Source organism: Emydura macquarii, unplaced genomic scaffold (genome assembly GCF_026122565.2).
Source record: "Emydura macquarii macquarii isolate MOO-44397 ecotype Brisbane River unplaced genomic scaffold, CSIRO-AGI_Emac_v2 contig_1253, whole genome shotgun sequence".
Lineage (NCBI taxonomy): Eukaryota > Metazoa > Chordata > Testudines > Chelidae > Emydura > Emydura macquarii.
Genome location: NW_027131390.1, coordinates 32,147,883 through 32,160,831, shown reverse-complemented (window position 1 = coordinate 32,160,831; position 12,949 = coordinate 32,147,883). Strand labels below are relative to the sequence as shown.

The following is a 12,949-nucleotide window of genomic DNA, read 5'->3' as shown; positions in this document are numbered from 1 at the left end:
ATTATTTTTCCATAATAAGCTATGAGAAATCACAGGTGTTAACAGATGACAGGGTGTTAATATCATTAACATTCTGTCAGCATTCCTTGTCAGTGTGCTAATGATGCCTGGCTGCTCAGTCAGTCTGAGCCCTCATGCTAGAGAAAAGGTTTTGCTGGCAGTGAATCAGGAGACTGAGTTTTTGCCTCCCAGTACATGGTTTTCCTCAATGCAAAGCTGGATGACTAGATGCAGTAGGATGACTCCGATCAGAGAGTTACCAGTTTAATGCAGAATGGACATTTCACATATTGCCAAAAACATGTTTAAAGCAGACAACACAGCCTTTCCCAAATGGATCTCATTACACTCAAGACAAGTTATGCAAGGAACCAACAAAACACCTGTTTGATCATGTTACTGCAGCTGTTGTCACCACACAACAAGGCATACTACCACAACCTTCAGTAACAGCAACAGACATATGGCTGAATGCCAAAAAAATGTAATTGGAGTAAAAAAATACCAAGGCCGGCAGTTTTAATTTTGTTTAAATAGCATTTTGTTTTGGCAAATGGCATCAATTTTTGAAAATCAGAATGAAGAAAATTAACAATTCACTGATCTGGTACATTACATGAAAGGAATTCTGCCTAGATATCCACTTCTTTGCAATGGGATACTTATTTTCCATTCTTTTCTGCATTCCTTCAAAGTTTCCTTGTTTCCCCAGAACACCTCTGATTCTGGGCATCCTCCCAAGGCTCCTAGGTGCTTGGATCTCTTATTTTTATGGGTGAGCAATTAATTAGTAAGCCCTGAGAGGACAACTTCATGCAGTAGAGAATGGATTTACAGAACCTTAGCACAAAAGGGGCCTGGGGACAACAGAAACAGCAAGGTTCCTGCACCAATTAAGAACCATGAATGTGGAGAGAGCAGGGACCTTAATGAGACTAGCTCAGTAGACACAAGCAGCAACTAGTGTACAACAGGGTTATTGAGTAGGTGAGGGATCAAAGAGAAGAAGGAGTTGCTTACCTCCAAGCAGAAGATGTAGCACACCAGGATCACAGTTAAATGTGGGAGGAAAAACAAGGATCATTGAAACCACAGAAAGAGTTCTAAGCTAGGGAGACAAGTTTTGCCAGGCTGCAATTTGGCCAGGACTGTGACAAAGTGGGAGGCAAAAAGGACTGAGTCAGTACTCTGTTCACAGCAACTCCAAACAAGCAAGGCAGAATGGAGTTGATTAAGCAGGCTGTGCCTAATTTGTGAGTGGGGCAGAGCTGGAATGCTAATTAAGCCATTAGGTGGAGCCTACAAAGAGGCACAGGAAGGCAATGGAAAGAGGGGAAACAGGCAGTAGGCTGTGTGCTACAGGAGCTGGGCCAGAGTTTCATATATTGTGAAGGTGTTGGGAACCCACTGTGTAAACACACTACACAAGGTATTTAACCAGCACAAGGGTCTCTGAGTAGTTTGTGGACCAGAGCAGAGGCAAGATCGTGAAAGCCCTGTTACAAGGACAATCTGAGTTCACACCATGATCTTTTGCACAGACTGTGAAAAGCCATGAGAGCTTTAGCTTCCCCGCATGCATATAGCACCTTGGTTTTACCTCTTAGACAATCCAGATTGTATTCACATTTAATGTGTAAAATTCTGATCCCTCCTCACTGCATTTCTGTGCAAGCTCTGAGTCCCACACAAGAAAAAGCCAAGTGCTGCAGGAGACATGAGGCTGAGCTCCACCCAGACTCTGGCTGCCTCCTATGTCTTGGAAGTCACTCCCATAGCATACTCTTGTAAGAGAAAGTACAGACTACTTACAAGTGAGATGGAAAGTGGAGAGACAGAATGAGCTGAAAACAGATCGTGGGAAGTGCATTATAACCCAGTTACCTTCTGTTTAAGTAAATAAGGAAATACATAATTAAGTTAGCTGAATAAAATCTCCATATTTCAGGACCTTCAGCCTTAACAAATATGGTTCTGCAAACCAGTTGAAATCCTCCTTACCTTTTCGGTTTTCCATCAATCACTTCCTTTGAACTAACACATTTTTGGACTTACGACAATAAACTTTAATGGTTGTTTTCCAAACATGACTTCATGATCAAAACTATAATAATTCCCTCAGTCAGGTACATTGATGCAGAAAACGATTTACATGCTTGTAAAGAAAGGTTAATACTTGTTTAAGAGGTGTTCATTTTGTATACCTATAATTTATTGCATTAATATTTTATCCTACATTATTACTAATTACAAAGCGATGCAGGTATCATAAGAGCTCTAGCACTCTCAACACAAACAAAGTCAAACACAACTCATTCTCCTCATTGAGCTTGTAGGATAATTGAAAAGAACTAATCCAATGTCAGAAGTGATCTGAACTCATATTACAAGCTGTGACCTTCAGAATACCTTTCCCAGATCTGAAAAGAGCTCTGGGTAGCTCGAAAGCTTGTCTCTCTCACCAACAGAAGTTGGTCCAATAAAAAATATTACCTCCCCCACCTTGTCTCTCTAATTACAAACAGTCATTAAAGAAGATTTCTTCCCTCATTGTGGCTCACAACTCACATATGCTTTTCAAGGATTATTTAAGTGCCTAACCTTTTATTTTATTTATTTTAAAGGAATATCTATCATAGGTTCTGTGGAGTCTGTTCACTCAATTCAATATTCCAATGCTTGTTGTGAAATAAACTGTTTTATATTTTGTTCTGTCTTCTACTTTTTGTTTAACAACATGAAAAGTTACAACCCCATATATTTTAATATAGTTCTCATTCCTCATGTGGACAAACAGTCATACTTTAGCGTCACTAAAATGAAAAATAACCATCCATCTGTAACCTGTAGATAGTGTATGCAGAGTTTTCTCATTTTAAAATGCCTTAATTACCTGCATAGAGAGAGAAATAATATGAGTCAAAGCCAAATTCACAAGGGTCTGAAATTACTTTTTGTCTTCTAAAATTATCAAGCTTGGCTTTCCAGTGTTTCATGCATCTAGGACAATTGTAGATGTAGCGGCAGGTGGGGGGTGGGGTACATTTGCTCAGGTAGAAAGAATACACTAAGATTAGGTGGTTAATTGTAATTGAAATTCCAGCCCCAGAACAGTGGTCTCACCACATAGCATGTCCTTTGGTTCATGTCACAAAGTTAAATGGGAATGTTGTAGTGTGAGTCACAAATCACAGAGAAGTCACTAAATGAAACATGACATTTTGGGAACCATTTTCATCCCGTTCCTTGGTTGTACCCACGAACCACAGAAACCTATGCTTCTGCTTCTTGTTACGACATATCTGAGTAATGCCCCTTAATATTGGAGACGTGTAGCTTATGCTAATTTACTATTTGGGCAAGATTTTCAGAGATGCATAGCACCTGAGGATCCTGCTGGTTTCAGCTAGAGCTATGAGTACTCCACAATTAAAATCAGGCCCCAAATGACATAATTTGGAAAGTAAACCCCATAACTTACTACCAATAAAGGGAAAATAAATAAACAGATAAAATCCTGTGCTGAAATATAAAAATGCAGATAAACTAAAATGCTAGATAAACAGCTTTAATAACAAAACTTCTGTTTTATTACATTATGTTACTTACAACTTTTTAAAATAAACGTTTAAAATGAACTGCAGAACCCCACAGACACAGTCCATGCACTTTTTATACAGATCTGTATCTTAAAAAAAACAAAACAAAATAAAAATACAACCACCCACAAACATCTTATGTTCCTTGGCAGGCTTCAGAAAAGCTTGTTTCGAGACATCAGAGCTAGTGATGGTGCTGGGAGATAATCTTCTCCTGGCCATAAACAAAACTCTCTGTTTATACTGATCAACTTCTCAGCAGCATTTCACCTTGTTGATCAGGTGGTGGCAATGACTCATTTCAGAGAATGGGCAATAGGGAGTGAAATCACAGTGAGAATGATCCTACTACACCTCAAAGAATACACAACTGCCGTGTTCCATAAAGGCTCAATCCTCACCAGAAGCATTTTGAACGTATATGTACAACTCCTTCAAGAGAATGAACTGCCATGGTCTTAAATTTCAGCAGTATGCAAGTGATACCTAGATCTAGATCTATTGCACAGAGTTCCGGTCTCTTACCTGTCCAGTATGGAGATGCATCCAGGCCTCAGGTTTCCTCTTTGGTAGTTTATTTAGCTCCACCAGTTAAACCCAAGACTCTCCTCCTTCTAAGGTAAACAAGAGTCTCATTCCCTGGATCACAGCCCTTTCTCAAGATGATGTTGCTTTTCTACCCCCTGGGTTAGTCCCTCAAGATATGGCTACACTGCAATCTAAGCCCAGGGCCCAAGCCTAACCCCTCTTCCATCTATACACAAATCCTGGTAATCCAGGGCTCCAACCCAAAGTCCCTGGACCCCTCGGGGGTGAAGGGTCTGAGCTTGAGTTAAACTGGGACCCAGGATTCAAACCCTATTGCTTTGCATCATGGATGCAGCCTCACTGGATTCATTCAAAACACCAAAAATATTCCACAATTCCAACTTTCTTTGTCCTGTGGACAATCAAATTTGGTGGACAGTCAAATTTTCCCACACTGCATATAAGAACAGCCATAGTGGGTCAGACCAATAGTCCATCTAGCCCTGTGTTCTGACAGTGGCTGACCAGATGCTTTAGAGGGAATAAAAAGAACAGGGTAATTACTGAGTGATGCATCGCCTTTCATCCAGTCCCAGCTTGTGGCACTCAGAGGCTTAGTGTATAGAGATGTCTCTCTAACCATCTTGGCTAAAAGCCACTGATGAACCTATCCTCCTTGAACTTATCAAATTCTTTCCTGATCTCACTTATACCTTTGGCCATAACATCATCCTCTGGAACAAGTTTCATAGGTTGACTGTGCATTGTGTGAATTACTTCCTTATATTTGTTTTAAATCTGCTGCCTATTAATTTCATTGGGTGACCACTGGTTCTTGTGATATGTGAAGGGGTATATAACACTTCCTTCTTCATACCATTCATAATTTTGTAAAATTCTATCATATCCCCTCTTAGTTGTCTCTTTTTTAGCTGAACAGTCCCAATCTTTTACATCTCTCCTTTACAGTAGCTGTTCCATATCCCTAATAATTTTTGTTGCCCTTCTCTGTATCTTTTCCAATTCTAATATTTTTTTTTGAGATGGGACAACCAGAACTGCAGGCCATATTCAGGGTGTGGGTATGTCATCAGTTTAGATAGTGGTATTATTAAATTTTTGGTCTCATTTTCTATCCCTTTCCTAATGGTTCCTAACACTGGGTTAGCTTTTTTGACTGCTCCAACTCATTAAGTGGATATTTCTACAGAACTATCCACAATCCCTCCAAGTTCTCCTTTTTGAGTTGTAACAGTTAATTTAGATCCCATCATTTTTTATATATAATTGAAATTATGTTTTGTATTTTGCATTGCTCAATATTGAATTTCATCTGTCATTTTGTTGCCCAATACTGTGAGATCCCTTTGTAACTCTGTAGACAGCTTTGGACTTATCTATCCTGTGTAATTTTGTATTGTCTGAAACCTTTGCCACCTCCTCACTGTTTATCCCTTTTTTCTAGATCCTTTCTGAATATGTTTAACAGTATTGGTCCTCTTCGGGGACCCCATTGTGAAAACTGACCATTTATTCCTACTGTCTGTTTCCTATCTTTTAACAGTTACTGACATATGAAACGACCTTCTCTCATCGCATAACTGGTTACTTTGCTTAAGAGCTTTGGTGAGGGACCTTGTCAAGGCTTTCTCCAAGTCCAAGTACACTACACACACCGGATTACCCTATCCACATGTTTGTTGACCCTTTCCAAGAATCCTAACAGACTGGAGAGGCATGATTTCCCTTTTTAAAATCCACATTGACTCTTCCCAAAGATATTGTGTTCATCTATGTGTCTAATAATTCTGTTCTTTACTATGGTTTCAATCAATCTATCTGGTACCAAAGTTAGGCTTATTAGCCTTAATTGCTAGGATCGCCTCTGGAGCAATTCATGTTGCATAAGCTTTCCTCCAGTCATGTGGTACAAAAGCTGAATTAAGCGATAGGTTACATACCATCGTCAGTAGTTCTGCAATTTCATATCTGAGTTCCTTCAGAACTCTTGGGTGAATACTATCTGGTTCCGGTGACTTATTACCATATAATGTATCTTTTTTTTCCAAATTGTATCATGAACAAAGGGCTAAAGTAGCCACATTTTGGAAAGGCACTAGGAATTCTGGGATATGGGTGGCTGGACTCAGGCCTGCATAATATAGTGTGGACAGTAGGAGCCCCAGATTGGGATGCAGGGTTCAACAAGTCCTAACCTGAGGTTACAGACAAGTGTAGACACTCAAGCCCTAGTAAACAAACCCAAGGTCTGCAAACTAAAGTTCTAATAACCTTTTGCTTACATTGCAGTATAGACATACACCCGCCCCTCCCCCGCAAGGTGTAGAACTCAGAATAAGCTATCTAGTCCATCCACTACTTCTTGTTCCCCGGGGCTACTTTCTATACTCTGTGGCAGTCAGTCCCCAAGTTCCCTTCTTAGGGCAAGGCACTGCAAGACTGTGTAGCCAAATCCCACGCTTATCTTCGGCTACTTTACCCAGTTGTTCATCTAGGCCTCTTCCCAGGCCTTTCAGCTTGAGAGACTTAACTACAGATCCTATTCCCTTCAAGAAACCCACAGAGGACAAAATATAAGTTCTTATATACAGGTTCTCTTCCAACATTCCTTGTTATTATGCCTAAAACCCCATAAGTCTTAAGAGCTATTAGTACCAGGTTTCTCGTGTTCTAGGCTGAAATGGTAACAGGGCAGAGTGGAACCTGGACTTCCCTTAATGGGTCAGCTTCTGATGCATCAAATCCAAAGGTGGTAAACTCAGGAAAGGAGGAGGTTGGAAAAACCTCAAAAACAAGCAACTACCATTATATCAGGCTCCAACAGTGTATCTAACCCTTAAGTCAATAAGATAGCACACAAAGTTCTTAGACTCCACACACACTGCTAATATTACATGCCAAACTAAAAACAATAGCAGCATCCGGTACAAACTCCTTTTTCCAATCTATGCCTGGGTAGGAGATTGGACACGTCATGCTGTTGGGACACAGACCTGATAAATGTGGTCTATGATCCCCAGGTCTGATTAGTTCAGTGCACTGTATCCTGAAATGAATGTAGTGGCCTTAAAGCTTCAGATGGCACAACATGCCACAGAATACCTGAAGAGATACTCAGACCAATGCAAACACATTCCCCATGTGCTCTGTTTGCTACACTATCTCCATATGCAATAATGGATTGAATTCAAGGTCCTTCACTGATTATCTGGGGCCTCAGTGAGATGGGTCTAGGGTACTTTCACAGATTGACACTTTCTCTCATTCCACAATCATGACAGCTTTAATCATCATGAACTGCCCAGAAAACAAGCGAGGCAAGTGAGATCTAAACACAAAGCATTTCTAGCATCCAGCCCACAAATGTATAATTCCTCCTGAGTGAGATTAGATCCACTGACATCATTACCTTCAGGACTCCTTTCAAGAACTACCTCTTTGGAATATAGGTTTCCATAATTACAACCTTCCTCTGGCAATATTAATTGAAAAATAGATCTGTAACCACCTATAGGCAGGATGGAGAAAAATAAAAGACAGAACCAACACTTTGTGATTTGTGTATATGACAATGTTTTTGTCATTTTTGTCTGGTGTTCAGTTAGTTCTGTGACAGATGCAATATCAGTGACTAAATATATAGAAATGACCTACTGATAAAACAAGAAAGGCTTCATTTATTTAAAAATAAATAAATTAAAAGAGGGCTGCATTCTGGATACATCTCATTAGGTTCATTCTTTAAAGTATCACTAGATTTTTCAGGAAATAAATTCCAAGATCTAGTTATGGTATCAGATGGTTTCTTTACTACAGGCCAATTTCCTCCCTGGTATAACAGTAATAACAGGTAGAAACTGGTCCTGCGAGTCCTGCCAGTCTTGCCTCTGCCAGCTGCAGCTTTTACCACTAGGACCTTGACTGCTGGATTAGTCAACAGTGTCCCTAGGCAGAAGAGACTTTGCCAATCACCTGGGACAACATACATGAGAGATATTGTGAATGTCTGACTGAAACAAATTACAATCTCCCCAAACAAAGGCCAGGGGGAATGTGCAGTGGCTGCAGCCTTCTCCTCTTTTCACTGCTGCCAGGACAGGCTGATATGAGCTATATTGCGAGCTTTTATAATGTGATATTGCAGGCTACTAAGAGATATGCCATATATTTTGTTTCTATAAACATTAAGTTAAGCAAAGGACTCTCTGGGAAAAAGAAAGGAAAAGGAGTTCAATAAATCTAGGAACAAAAAATGGACGTCACACTTTTAAGACAGGGGACTATATCTTGGAAAGCAGTGAATCTGAAAAGGACTTAGGATCATGGTAGCTCACTGAATATGATGCTGTAGCTAAAAGGGCCAATGCGACCCTTGAGTGCATAAGCATAGGAATATTAAGTAGAAGTAGAGTTGCAGTATTAGACCTCTTTATATGGCATTAGTGAGACCTATTACTGGGATAAATGTGTCCAGCTATGAACTTCACACTTAAAAATAATGTTGACAAATTGGAAAGGTTCAGGAAAGAGTTCCAAAAATGATTCAAGATCTAGAAAACATAATACAGACTAAAGAAATTCAGTCTATTTAGGTTAGGAGGAGTCTTTATCATGGTCTACGGCTATTTACATGGGGAAGACATTTCTGACATACACAGGTCTTTAATCTAACAGAAAAAGGCATAATGAGATCCTATGGCTGGAAGCGGAACTTAGACAAGTTGAGACTAGAGATAAGGTTGGAACAAATTACCCAGGGACATGGTGGATTCTCTATTACTTGACACCTTTAAACTAAGATCACACACCTTTCTAAAAGATATGGTACTGCTCAAACAGAAATTATGGAGCTGATGCTGAAATAATTGGGTGACATCCTTTGGCACGTGCTATGCAGAAAACAGAGTAGATGATCATAACAATCCTTTTTCGGTCTTAAAATCCATGAAAGTAAGCTGCTCAAGGTGGGGGTAATAATAGCCTTAGTTTGTCTGCTTCTACTCTTGTCATCTACTCCTTGAAACACTGACAGCTCCAACCTCATTATTTCTAGTAATGCTCTCTGCTATGCATATTAAGGCAAAGGACCAATGATTAACCACTTGAGAAAGGTAATAATCTCCTAAAATTATACTGCCTGAAGTGCTTTTATTACCATTTTTAACTGAAATTTATGAACAATTATACAGGGAAAATATATATACTCCTGAACATGGGGCTGCATTGATATTGCTAGGACAACCAATCTAAAAACAAGTTTGTACAGAGTTCTAATGCAAATCTAAAATAAAACTGAATCTAATTCTGCTATCAAATGTGCTCTCTCCATTTACTTTCAGGAAGTTCTCCACTAAATCTGTTGTTCAGATAAATGTGACTATGATTACTCACAGTCTTTAATCAACAAAATGTGTTAAAATAACTGGTAAAAATGTATATCACGTTAAAGACTTGTAGGACGGTGTGACTCCCCACCTTGGCGCTTCCTGCTGGTTATCTGGGGAATCAGCTCTCAGCTGGGCCCGTGCCTCTTTCTGTGGTCTCTCATGATGGTCTCCGCTCTCATGACTTGGCCGTCCACTTGAGTCACAGTCTGCGCTCCCCCACTTCTAGGGGGGATTCTGCAGTCCGTTCTAGGCCACTTCCCACGGTGTCCACTGCAGTCCTGCCACCAGTACTATGGCAATCAGGGGCTGGGGGAGGGACCCGGGTCCGCCCATTAATCCAGATCCCGGCCCAGGGACCCTAGGTGAGGCAGCCTTTCACTGCATCTCTCCCCCAGCTCCTCCGTAGCTTTCCCTCGTCTGCTTCCTGCAGCCCCAATACCTTCCCCACCCTCACTTCAGGGCCTTTGGCTTTGTTGATTCCCAGCAGCCAGCCACTGCTCTGTCCAGAGTACTGCCAGTCTTTCCTCTTCTAGCTCCTGGGAGGCACTGTCCTTGCTCAGCTCTGTCGCTCTTTATATATTGGCCTCCTAGGCCCTTATTGGTTGCTATGCAACCCCTTCCTATTGGCTGCCTTTCCAAGGACCCTCTTAATTCTTTCCTGTCCAATGAGGGTTAGGCGCCCCACCACAGACTACAGACAAAACAACAACATACATTAAAATAAAAAAGCTTTAAATTAAAGTTTTAATCAGCCTGTGGTGTTTACCTACATACATTTTCCTGTAATGTTTTTGCTTTGAACAATTTGTATTACTACTCTCTCCTTCCATGTCTCTGTGTAAAAAATAATGCAGCTTAATTGCTCTGATAGTTAGATTACAGTACCTGAAATAGTACTCACTGAATTTATCCATAGTCATACCATACCATCCAGAAAGAGAGAAAAAACAGGTTATATGAAATTACAAAATAAATTGCTTAAAAAGGGAGGAAGAAAAGAAAGAACAGATATTTCAATTTTATAAATAAACTTTACACTCATTCTTCATCATTTACAGCCTAATCAATACCCTAACCTGTTTCTTACTTTTCTCTTCTCTTTTTTTTTTTTAAGCACATGAAAACAGGGTAAAATTTTTCTCATCATAACATTTGCTTCACAGTTGGGAACAGGGTGCTCTATTAACTGATCTCGTATCTTACTATAGCACCATGCAATATTTATTTAGTATTTGCTGAAGACAGCTCCAGCTACAATTGCTAGTGAGTAACCTGTATTTATTGGTGTACAGGGGAAAGGGGAACAATACCTTTAATTACAATATATGCGTGGAAGTGCATCCCAGAGCTCCCTCTTCTGAGAATGATTAATGTCCTGACATTTTTGTTGTCCTTTTTCTGAAACATGCAAGCAGTTATAGAGCACTTTGAGCTCACTCTCCCTGAAATTCCACAACTTTTCTCATCTCCCTATGTGCCATCAGCAAGCAAACAATTCTACACTGAGCTGATAGAAATAGAAGGAACACACCAGGGAGGCAGAAAGACCTCCTTTTTTCTCTTTTAAGCACCAGTATTTTTCCTCAGTTTTAAAAAAGTATTTGAGTATAAAATAAAAAGGTTGTACTCAATGGTGATAAGAAACAGCAAATCTGATCATGTAAAACCATTTAATTCACTGGAGCTGCATTTCTTAAAAAAATCCAATCAACTATTTATCAGGTCATCTATTAATTATGAAAACAGAAATCCTTAGACAGACACAGTTTATTTCTTACACCCTTATCTATCTATTTTATCAAGTCATAAAATTTGTTCAGTGTTACAGTATGATAAAGCTACTAGGCACCTACTGCCTAACATGCCTCTTTTAATTATCGAAAGCCATGGATGGCATCCTGCTGTGATGTCACGTATGTAGAGAAGTGCAATGAAGTGAAGCAGTTTCATTAGTTGAGTTTCACAACCCTGATTTCCACAGGAACTGGTCCGATCCCAGAATTTTGGGCAACATAAAAAAGTTAGCAGTGATATGTTAAAATGAAAATTTCTTACCTTTTACTTCCTGTGTACAGTGTGGTTCTACCAATGGAGTGAGGTGGATGAGTCCAATTTCTTATAGAAAATCAGGAAGGAAGCAAAAAAAAAATTTAGCATTTCCATATCATCTGGCCACTGACTCCTCTCTTTCTCACTCACCCTCACCTCAAGTGAGCTACTTCTAATCAATTAGTTAAATCTTTTTACTATGAATATACAGCACAGAACAAGAGCATCAACATTTGCTCAGAGAACTGAAGGGCAGGGTTCTGCAATGGTTTAGCTCATGTGCATACATGGAATTACCAAGTAAGAGATTATGCCCTTTGCAGCCTAAATCTCACCATTGCAGCTGACTGGCAATCCCTGACATATTGAACTTGAAGATGGGGAAGCAAATGGCTTTCACTAGACCAACCCCTTCAACCAGCTTGAAAATAATGAATACCCTAGAAACTGAGAAAACTTTCCCAAATAAAAGAGAGGAGCCCTAAGTAATGAATCATGGGGATCTGACAGGTTGGTCAAATGAAAAAAGCTGTTGGGAAATGGAAAATAAGAGATTAGAACCTAGGTGAAAACTTTGACAACCAAAGTGCATCTACAACTACAACCTACACTTTGAGGAGACCAGGAGTGAGCCCTTTGTCCAAATCCTTTAGAACACCACTTAAAACACTGAAAGTGCTATAGTAGGCAGATAATATACTGTTTTTTTCTCAAGTGTGAACAAAACTACAAGAAAGATATAGCTCCTGAAGGACACAGTGTTCACAAAACAAGTTGACTGAATGAGCAAACTGGAATTATGGTTAAGGAAGGGACAGTAGATCAAGTGGGAGAATGGAGCTTTAGAATATTTATCCAAAGTGTTCTGGGACCACATAGTTTATTTTGGCCATATATTGAGGATGGGTTTCTTATGAAACCCTCAAGTAAATGGGAAGGAAAGGAATGCATAAAGCAAGGGAAACGTTTTTTATTATAAATTAGCCCTGAGCTACCTTCCTGGGGTCCAGCAAGAAACTGCTAGCAAACGGGTCCATGTAAGGATGATCGTACTTCAAAGCTCATGACGTATGTCTCTCATTGGATCCACCCAGACTGACCTCACTGCAGTGGGTGCTATTATCTGCCTTGTTGGAAAAGATATGTTTCTTTAATGGCTATTGAGCCATGGATGCTGCAGCTGCAGAGCAGGTCCTGCCTGCAGATGACCAGTAAAGAAGTGGGGATTATATAGGTCCATGCCGGTACAGGAAAAGCCTTTTACTTGGACCAGACAGAGCAGCACCTATCCTCCCACCCCAGGATATGGTAAAATTCATGATCATAAGAGCTTCCAGCTCCTTCACTGGGGAGCCTTGAGAGTGG

General features: G+C 40.0%; 1 protein-coding gene across 1 annotated transcript in view; it reads right to left on the bottom strand.

Moving 5' to 3' along the window:
* Nucleotides 1–12,949, bottom strand: part of DIAPH2 (diaphanous related formin 2) — a 735,565-nt gene that overhangs the window by 224,390 nt on the left and 498,226 nt on the right.